This window comes from Paroedura picta, chromosome 10, assembly GCF_049243985.1.
Source record: "Paroedura picta isolate Pp20150507F chromosome 10, Ppicta_v3.0, whole genome shotgun sequence".
NCBI lineage: Eukaryota > Metazoa > Chordata > Lepidosauria > Squamata > Gekkonidae > Paroedura > Paroedura picta.
The window spans coordinates 47,833,362-47,843,868 of record NC_135378.1 but is presented as its reverse complement, the minus strand read 5'-3'; positions in this window follow the sequence as shown (position 1 = coordinate 47,843,868).

The following is a 10,507-nucleotide window of genomic DNA, read 5'->3' as shown; positions in this document are numbered from 1 at the left end:
TAATGCGAAAGTAGAATGGATTGTGCCTCTTGATCATGTGGGTGAGATTTTGCACTTTTCTGTATGTTCCTTTACATTAATAATTCTGTGTAAGTGGAAAAATTAGCACTGCCTGAAAAGGACTAGGCTGCTGTTTTAACATTTTTGCATGTTTTTTTTTTGTACAAGTGTGTCTTATTCACCTCCAGTGGTACAGCCCATTCAGTCATTCGGAAAGTTACCACCTAATTTTGACGCATGTAGAGACAGGCCTAATATAGCCAGATCCCATGCATCCCAGAAGGAGGTTTCAGGTGGCTACCTGGGTTGATCTGCAGTGAAAGAGCAAGGTTCAAGACCATGGCACCTTAAATTCAACGTTTCAATGGTATAAGCTTTTGAGAGCCAACATTTTCTTTGTAGATAAAGGTAACTTTGACTGTTGAAAACGTATGCCTTGGAAATCTTGTTGATAGAAAACGTTCTCCAATTCCTTAATAGTCTTGCCAGTTTGGTGTAGTGGTTAGGAGTGCTGACTTCTAAGCTGGCATGATATCAGGGCTCTCTCAGCCTCACCCACCCCACAGGGTGTCTGTTGTGGGGAGAGGAATGGGAAGGCGACTGTAAGCCGCTTTGAGCCTCCTTCGGGTAGGGAAAAGCGGCATATAAGAACCAATTCTTCTTCTTCTTCTTGGTTGACCTCTTCTGTATTTTTTCTAGTCTTAGTTTGCTTGTCGAGGTATGCCAATAGGAAAGCATTCTGCACAGAAAGCACCTGTTTCCCAGAATCTAAGAATAATACTGTCTTGTCATTATCTGCTTTTAGTACCTTTTTGGTTGCAAGATTTGTAGTCTGCATGATTCAAAAGGATATGAAGAATTTCTACAGGGGCATTGGAGGAGATGTGTATTGATGCACAAGAGCCAGCGTGGTATAGTAAAGGGTAGCGGCCTCTAACCTGGAGAACTGGGTTTGATTCCCCACTCCTCCACGTGCAGCCAGCTGGGTGACCTTGGGCCAGTCACAGTTCTCAGTGCTCTCTCAGTCCCACCTACCTCGCAGGGTGTCTGTTGTGTGTAGAGAAAGGGAAGGCAATTATAAGACACTTTGAGACTCCTTTGGGTAGTGAAAAATAGGGAATAAATGCCAACTCTTCTTCTTTAGCATAGTTAATTAGGAACTTTGTGATATTTTTCAAATAGTATTTTCAAGTGTGCTGATTGGTTCATTTTGAGAATTCTTGCTTCTTTGACCACATTTTGACTGAATGAACATAACAGAAAGGTTTGTCAGGACACTCTCTCCTCCTTCTATACTAAGTTATTTCTCTTCTAAATAAATCTATTTTATTCTTTTAAGCAGCTTGGTGCTTTGCTGTCTTGCATTTTAAAACTCAGGAAGCACTGTGGGGAGAGAAATTCTGATTGTTGTCCCATGTGGAAAGTAGGGCAGGATGGAAAATTGGAATCTCCTTTTGTCCCCTTATAGTGGCAAGTGAATGAGCACTCTTTAAGGTGAGCTTCCCTGATGTACATCAGACTGTGAGTCTAGTCAGACACCTGTGACCCTGCACATCTTGGGCATATTCAGGGCTGGATTTACATGAAAAGAGGCCCTAAGCTATTCCACGTATGTGGCCCTTTCACCTCCCATTTTTAAGCTTGTAAATTACATGAGAGATAATAAAATACATAATTACTGTGATATATATCAATATGTTAAATGAAACATGTTGTTATTGGTACTAACCTTTATAAAAATGTGGAATATAGGCCCCTCTTGATCTTGTGGCCCTAGACTGAAGCCCAGTTAGCCTATAGGAAAATCCGGCCCTGGGCATATTGTATAGTCTGGCCCTTAGCTGAGCATGGCTTGGGAAATGAGGGGAAGAGAAGAGCATGGATGGAAAAAGGGAGAAGTGTACCTCCACCAGAGAGAGAGAGAGAGAGAGAAAGAGGTTTCTGAAGAAGGACCCTAGATAAAGGATAAAGTAAGAGACGGGAAAGTAAGGACAGCCAGACACCTGGGTGAACTGAACAGAAAATGTTGAAGATGGGGGTGAGAGGGGAAAGGAAACAGAGTGTTTTAGGGGGAGAGTTCCATATATTGTCTGATTCTGAAGTGAGAATATGTTTGTCATGGTGGTACATAGACAATCCTAGGGTGAAGATCATCAGTGGCAGGCCAAGCTAAAAGCAGGTCCTTTTATCCTTGATGCTGAGTTATTCTAAGGGAATGCTAATGGAACAGGCAAAGGAGTTATCCTGTTAATTAATTACTTGATTATGTTATCTGGCAAGACTGCAGTGTGAGGAATGCCTTTGTGTGGAATAGAAGGTTATTGTCCTGTGAGTACCAGTTGTACCATCTCACCTGGGCATGGGATACCCCACAACTATGGCTGCATGGATCTAGAAACCTAGATCCATTTTTGATAACAAGGGGTAAAAGTTTTGATAACAAGGGGTAAAAGTCTAATGGCAGCCTTGCCTCTTGAGGGATTCTTATTCTACACACATGCAGGGTAAGTGCATTAGAATCATCTTGTCAGGTGTAATTTGAGCAATTCCACAACAGGCATTAGACTGCTTTAGCAGTTCACTTCAGCTTTGACTTACATCGAATGAACTTTGATGGGATGAGGTAGCGATTAGGTTTTAATGACAGCTGATCCCCAGGATTCCTGAAAGATGTTTGAAGTACCTTACGGGGGAAAAGGTAGCTTTTGAACAATAGGAAGCTGCTGATTTATAAGTGGCACGGAAATTTTCTTGTCTCTCTTGTTTGTAACCTTAACTGCATTTTAAATCTGCTTTTCATGAATGAAACTGAAACCTTGTAGAACATGTCATACTATTAGGTGGGTGGAGATTCAACTAAGAATTTGTACTTGGAATGTATAACCAGACAGACATGCATTCATTCTCACGCCCACGAGTCCATATGTTTTGAACAAATTTGAATAATAACCATGGAGTGAATCAGATAAACATCCCGTTTCCAGATAATTACATTTAAAGCAACAGAACTACTTCTGAGTGAGTCATGATTTTTTGGAAAGAAATATATGATATTAAAACAAACAGGGTATCAAAAGGATTGAGAGAGCTTTACTTAATGAGATCAGACAACTAAGAACAAAACATGGGGATGGTTGCCAAGAAATGGTTTTGTCACTGGCTAATATAGTAAACAATTTTTATTGACAAAAAAAATTATCAGTAATATTCTAAGTAGGCACAGAGCCAGATTTTTTAGATCTTGGTGGAAGGAACTCCTTGTGGTCCTTATGTCAGTCCTACACTGGCTCCCTGAATACCATGGTATTTATATTTGAGAATTCCAGGCATATATTGATGAATTGCTTTATTGCTCCCCGACTCACTCAGTGTGAGTATGTTCCTGGGAGTAGCCCCGTTGGATAGACCTCAGTAGGATATCAGGTAGTGCTACTATTTAAATGAGCCAAGTCATGTTCTCCACATCTTGAAATTCTGAGGTCTGCATGTTAAATTTTTAACTTAATCGTTATTGATATTTTTGCAATGTTCTGCCAAATAGCTGACATTAATATTACATCAATGGATTCATTATGCGGCTTTACAGACCTGCTCTGAACATGTACAATGGAGTAAAACATTTCTATGTACTTTCTATCTTTGTGTGGTTTTCACATTACATATGGAAGTTCCCTTTTGCCACCATGGTTAGTTGCCATTCATGGATTTCTCTATGAGAAATGCTTTTGAAAACATTCATACTTAAACCTATTACTGTGTTCAATGGCAGAGAATTATCCAGTTTAATTACCTACCGGGTATTTCCTTTTGTCTATATGAACCTTTTGCCCAACAACTTCTCTGGATTCTAGTATTATGGGGAAGGGGAAAAGGTCTCTCTATCTACTTTCTCTACCCCATGCCTAGATTTATAAACTTGTAATATGTGTCTCCTTAGGTGTCTCTTTTCTAAGATGAAAAGTTCCAGATTCTTTGGCTTTTCCTCATAGAAAAGGTACTCCAATTCCTTAATAGTTTTGGTTGACCTCTTCTGTACTTTCCCTAGCTCTACAATGTGCTTGTCGAGATATGCCAATAGGAAAGCATTCTGCACAGAAAGCACCTGTTTCCCAGAACCTCAGAATAATACTGTATTGTCATTATCTGCTATTAGTACATTTTTGGTTAATGCTGCACAGAGTGCATTGGGAACATTTATGATAAATTAACGTGTGCAACGTATATGTTATGAAAAGTACATTGTATTAATTGGAATACTCCTTTTTCAGCATGAACAACTTGATTTTCTTAACCAGCCAATCATGAAAAAAAAATCTATTTTGTCATTAATTTTAATCCCTAGAGATACACTTTTACAATTTCATGCTTCCTATTTTGGGATAATTTATTGGCGCAACCTGTTAAGTCGTATAAAATAAATATGATAACAAACAGAAAAATCCAGATGGACAATTTTGCAGTACATACATGTATATAATAGAACTTAATGCCTTTTATAGAGATACATAATAAAAAAGAACAAAGTATTGTTAATAGCAAGGAACTGGGAGTAAATTAACAGTGTGGGTGCTTTTCTTCTGGAAAATACTGCAGTACCATATACAGCAGCCATTCTCAACCTTGTTTTGACCACGGTCCTTTTAGGAGCTTTTCTGTGGTTCTAGGGCCCCCTGTAGCAGGCTGGCCACTTGCACAATGAGCTAATAAAGGCCTAAGCTATGATTGAAATAACTATACTCAACATACCTTGTCTTATTCACATGTGTGAGAAATGTCTAGAACATTTGACCAAGAGAAGCATGTGCATCCATTTTTTTTTCTTGAATGCATTAATTCAAGCACAGACAAAGGAACAGAGTACATGATTTCTTTTTCTTGATGAAGGTGAAACTTTCTAGCAATTAATTATGTCATATGTGATAAAAATAGTATTTTATCAGTTCTGTTACCCTTTGGGATCCCCTTCTCACATATTTCAGTTTGTGGTCCCCTTCAAATCTGCCAGACTCCCCCAGGGGGGCATATGCCCCCTGTTGAGATTGGCTGCTCTATAGCAACAGGTATATTGTCGGCACTGAAAGAACAATTAAACCATTAGTATGTTACATTTTTAAAAATTCATTGGGATATGCAAACTGGGTATCCATAAGCCCTTTGTAAGGACAGGGAGCAAGCCCCTTGTCTTGTCAACCCAGCTAATGTGAAAGTGGAGCACTTTTCCTTTTTTAGGAATGGGGTCCAGGGAACAGGATCAGTGGAGGAGCTCATGGAATCATTACCAGTTCAGACCTGGTTGACTAAGGGGCACCAAGGAGATACAAAATAGAGCTAGTTTTCTATTTTCCAATGTAAAGGATTTTTTCATAGAAATAGAGATGTGTCTCTGGATCCATAGACGACAATAGGTGATAGCAATTTTCAGTTGAATACTGGAAGATCAGATTTCTATGGAATGCAGATCCTTTTTTGTTTCTGTGAGCAGTTGTAAAATATTTTTCTGGGTCTCTTTCTATGCACTCTCTATAAGTTACTATCGGCAATCATGCAGAATATGGTTGGGAAGCATAACTGTGTATGTGCTCACCTGGGGCCCCTCCCTTTCCCACCCCTTCCAGGCCAATCATTGGCACAGGTCGAATAAATGTTCAACCAATTTTTAAAATATATAAAACATTAACTCCCATCCATTCGGGAAACCCTTCCAGAGCCATCAAGAAACCCCGGGGTTTCATGATACCCTGGTTGAGAAACCCAGTAATAAATTTTAGTGCAAAATTCTTTCAAATCAAAAGGTGAGTCTGTTTAGAACTTAGGATCACCACCTACTGACCTGTGGCCCAATAGAATCAGCTATCCCACTCAGACCTGACCTCATCAACCATGTATGAGTATTTTATCTTACACTTAAAATGTAGTTGATGTAATTCTTGCTGTATTGTTTTGATGATACTAAATGCTTGAGACATCCATGGGGCGTAATGTGGCTTTCTGAGCACTTTTAAAAAGGATTTGTCCGGCAAGTGGAAGATGCTGATGACTGATGAGAAGAGGGTTTGGGGATTCATGTAAAATTGCAAATCCAAATGGGAGTCCTTGGGTTGCTGAAATTTGAGAACAGCCACATTAGAGCATGCCCTGACCTGGATGGCCCAGGCAAGCCATGCCACAAAAGCTAAGCAGGGTTGCCCCTGGTTAGTATTTGGATGGGAGACCACCAAGGAAGTCTGAGGTTGCAATGCAGAGGCAAGCCATGGAAAGTCACCTCTGAATGTCTCTTGCCTTGACAGCCCTCTGAGGTTGCCATAGGTTGATTGTGACAATGGCACTTTCTACCACCACATTAGAGCATAAAGCTAAGGGTCTTTGGAATAATAGCCCTGAAACACTTGCAAACCACGTGCTTCAGTACTGCTAGGGAATTTTCCTGTCAACTTCAATATTATTTGGGTTGCTAGCAGAGTTATGCACACTTGCTGGCATTGTCTCTGCTCACATTGACTTCTGTCATCCCTATGACTTTCAAGTGCTTAAGAACGGCACAGTTCAGGCTATTGATACTCAGCATTTGGTAAAATGAAAACGATTCATTGTTAATCATCAGTCTTTGAAAACACAGTGGCCTTCAACCTAGTGAAGTTCAGCATTCATAAAATCTCATTTCAATAGCTATGGCTTCTTTTCTTGAAGTTTAAATAACTCTGATTCTGCTTTGAATTACTGAATTTAAAGAAAATGAAAGCATAACTAGAATGTAAGAAAATAATCTCTAGATAATTGTGTAAAAAGGATAAAAATCAGTTTCCACTTAACAATACTTTCAACTCTTGATTAGTTCTACTATGCAACAATAAAAGGCTATACTGTGTGTACTCACTACCAATTATCAGGTCATCAAAGAATTTCTGGAAAACTGTTTTTGTAGTGACAGTATCATAGTTTTGATAGAAATCCGTTGAAAGTCCTCTGCTGATGGACAGATTAAAAAGGAGCAATAATTTTAGAAGTGTTTTGCATATCCTTTGCCAGACCATTTAAGACAAGTGAGTTACAAATAATTTGTTGTCTTAGGTGACTAATATTTGACTTTGTTGAGGAGGGAGCATATTGTTTGCTACATGTGGAAAAGGTGATGACAACTTTTTTGAATGAGGCACTACACATAAGACCACAGTGTGAAATAAGGGAGCACGGTAACCTCTTTGATCTACCCATTCAGTTGGCTTCTCTAAAACTAATAGCATGTGTCAATCATAATTTCCCTTATTCATCTTGTGTCATCATTATAGGGGACCATAAATATTATGTGATTTTTCAGCTGAAAAAAATTAGCCCTGAACCTAACCATCTGTTACTGAAGTGTATGTTGACTGTGGAAACGAGTGAGGGAAATTTATTGGAGTTTCCACAAAAAGCAAATGTAGTACTTTATAAGTATTCATTTTGACATCCAGTTACTTTGATATCTGCAGGCCTGTAAGGTTGAGCTTTTCCATCAGACCTTCCCAGTTGTGACTATTTACAAAGATTAAGTATGGATACTTCATTATCAGTTGCGAGTTATTTGCTTGTTTATGCTTGGTATTTTTTATCCTGTTTTAATTATATTGTTTGTTTTATGTTGTGAAGCACTCCAAGCCTTGCTTTGTGGAGGAGGGGTAGTAGAAATGAATATCTACCATGTCCAATTTTTATTTGCTTCTGTTCTGTGCAAAACCCTTAGCAGCTCTGCCACAACACATAGACAAACATGAACACATGAAGCTGACTTACACTGAATCAAACTCTTGATCCATCAAGCCAATATTGCTTACTCAGGCTGGGAGAAGCTCTCCAGGATTCAGGATGAGGTATTTCACACCACTTCCTACCTGATCCTTTCAACTGGGGATGCTGGAGATAACATCATTAGTTCATGGCTAGAAGAAACCAATCAAGAAGAAGCCCTCCCTGGGGGCTCAGAGCAGTTTACATGGAACATATGAACGATACATAAAACAATCTATAACACACAAATAACCATACAATAATATTAATAACTGGTAGTTGTAACAGTAAAACAGTGTAAACAATACTACAGTGCAACAGTGCAAACAGGTCCAGAGCACCCTGGTGGAGTTCTGAGAGGGAGGGGAGCAGGAGCCCTTTATTCGCTGTTGGTTGTGCCTGGTCTCAACCAAATGCCTGGCAGAAGAGCTCCCTTTTGCAGGCCCTGCGGAACTGTTCAAGCTCTGTCAGGGCCGATCTCCTCCGGGAGCTCAGTCCACCAGATGGGGGCCAGAACAGAGAATGCTCTGGCCCTGGTTGAGGCCAGGGACCATTAGCCGGTTGGTGGTGGCGGAGCATAGAGCTCTTTTGGGGGTGTAGGCAGGGAGGCGGTCCTCAGGTCCACTGGGCCCTGACTGCATATGGCCGCGTAGGCAGGGAGGCGGTTCTCAGGTCCACTGGGCCCTGACTGTGTATGGCCTTGAAGGTAATTACCAGAACCTTTAGTCTGATCCGGAATTCAACTGGCAACCACTGCAGTTGGTGGAAAATGGGCCAGATGTGGGACCTCCATGGCGTTGCTGTGAGGATCCTGGCCACTGCGTTTTGGACCAGCTGTAGTTTCCGGGTCAAGGCTAAGGGCACGCCTGTGTACAGCAAGGTACAGAAGTCCAGTCTAGAGGTGACCGTTGCATGGATCACTGTGGCTAGGTGTTCTGGGGCCAGATAGGGCGCTAGTACCTTGGCTCAGAGGAGGTGGTAAATTGCCAGCCATGCTACCTTTGTGACCTGGGCTTCCATTGTGAGGAAAGCATCCAGAATCATGCCCAGGTTCCTGGTGGAGAGAGCCGTAGTGAGCTCTACGCTTGTTTCTCATATGTTAGAACAGTTACCAGTGATCCCTGTCACTTACCTTCATGTCCCTCATTCACATAAACTTCTTGCAGCAGCCTTGGAAGTTAGCTTGTAAAACTATCTTACATATTATTTAAAACATTTATTTATTTATTTGGTACACTTCATACTCCCCTTCCTTTCAAACAATATGTACCCTTTTAATAAGTTCATATTAACTTAGAATTAATGTAGATGTGCCAATCAGTGCTTATTCTAACCTTGTCTATTGTTAAGATTGTTTATATAAAAAGCTAGAACCCAGGAAAACAAATTGTTTAAGGCGAGCAAATGCAGTTTGCACCTTGCTTAAACTGTCATTGCAGTGAATGTAATTACTATTTAAGCATGTGTGGTAATGTGTGGCATTATACAGAAACACAAACATAAATCTCACTTATTCAGTTTAAATAGGCAATGCAAGACAAAATCTCTCACACAATAAAAAGATGCATTCAGTTTTATTAAAATCATTTTTGCTTTCACATACTGATAAAGCAGGGACAAGTGTCTGAAGTGGGAAGTGAGAAAGGTGGCTTTGCCAATTAAATGACACATGCTTTCCCCAAAAGGAATAGGACTTTAACTCATGATCCTTTATTAAAATTTGGTCCCATTCCTGTTGAGTCTCATACCCATTTTGCAGAATGGTTTGTTGAAGTTGTCCATATCTAACACCTTTAGATACAGATTAAACAGTGTTTCTTTTACTGATATTAATCCTAAATAAGTGTAGGCCCCAACTCAGATAATCACAGTTAGCATGATTAGAGATGGCATAGCACAATGACAAAGACCACTACAAACCAGAGAATCCCTGATCTGACTCTAACTTCTATGACAAAATCACCAGAAGGCCTTAGTCAATCCTCTCCCATTTTCAATACAGCATTGTGGCCATAGTAATTAATAAAATTCCAATATATGAATAGCGTATACAGTGGATAAAGTATCATTCTTATGTACATACATATGCACACAAATATAGGCCTGCAATACTCCCTGGAGGGATTCCCTTTTTTGCCAGGCCTGTGCCCAGAAGAACTCCTGGGCCCCTGATACCAGCTGGCCCTGTGCAGCTCCTGGTGGTGGCCAGGTACAGTGTCTCTTCCAGTGTTCCCTGTCAATGTGGCTACCCAGAGCAGCAGAAGCAGTCAGCCCCTCAAAAGTAGTGTTTTTCTGCATACACAGATGATACTTTTTATTGGGAGTGGGGATCTAAATCCTCCATGATTAAAAAAAAAACATTTCAGATTTTCCTGCATTCCTGGGGAGTCCCCCTAGTTGGCTGAAAAAATCTGTTGAACCTTGGTGTGGGCCAGATTTAGCTATCTGCAGATGGGGACCATGGGTGGCTAATAGCTTAGACTACAAGACTCACATGAGTTTTGTTTTGGATTCATCTGTACTGGATTCTGTTTTACCAATGCTGAACAAAATTTGGTTGTACAGCCCAGTGAGCTGTATAGACACAATTGTTAATAAATGGAAACGGTAGTTTTTGAGGATTTTACTCAAGATATCTAAAACTGATACTGAACTCTTCCCTTTGGTTACAAATCATGCATGTTAAATTAATGCACACATGTACAGGAGCTGCTTCCCTATGGTGCAATCATATATTGAGGAG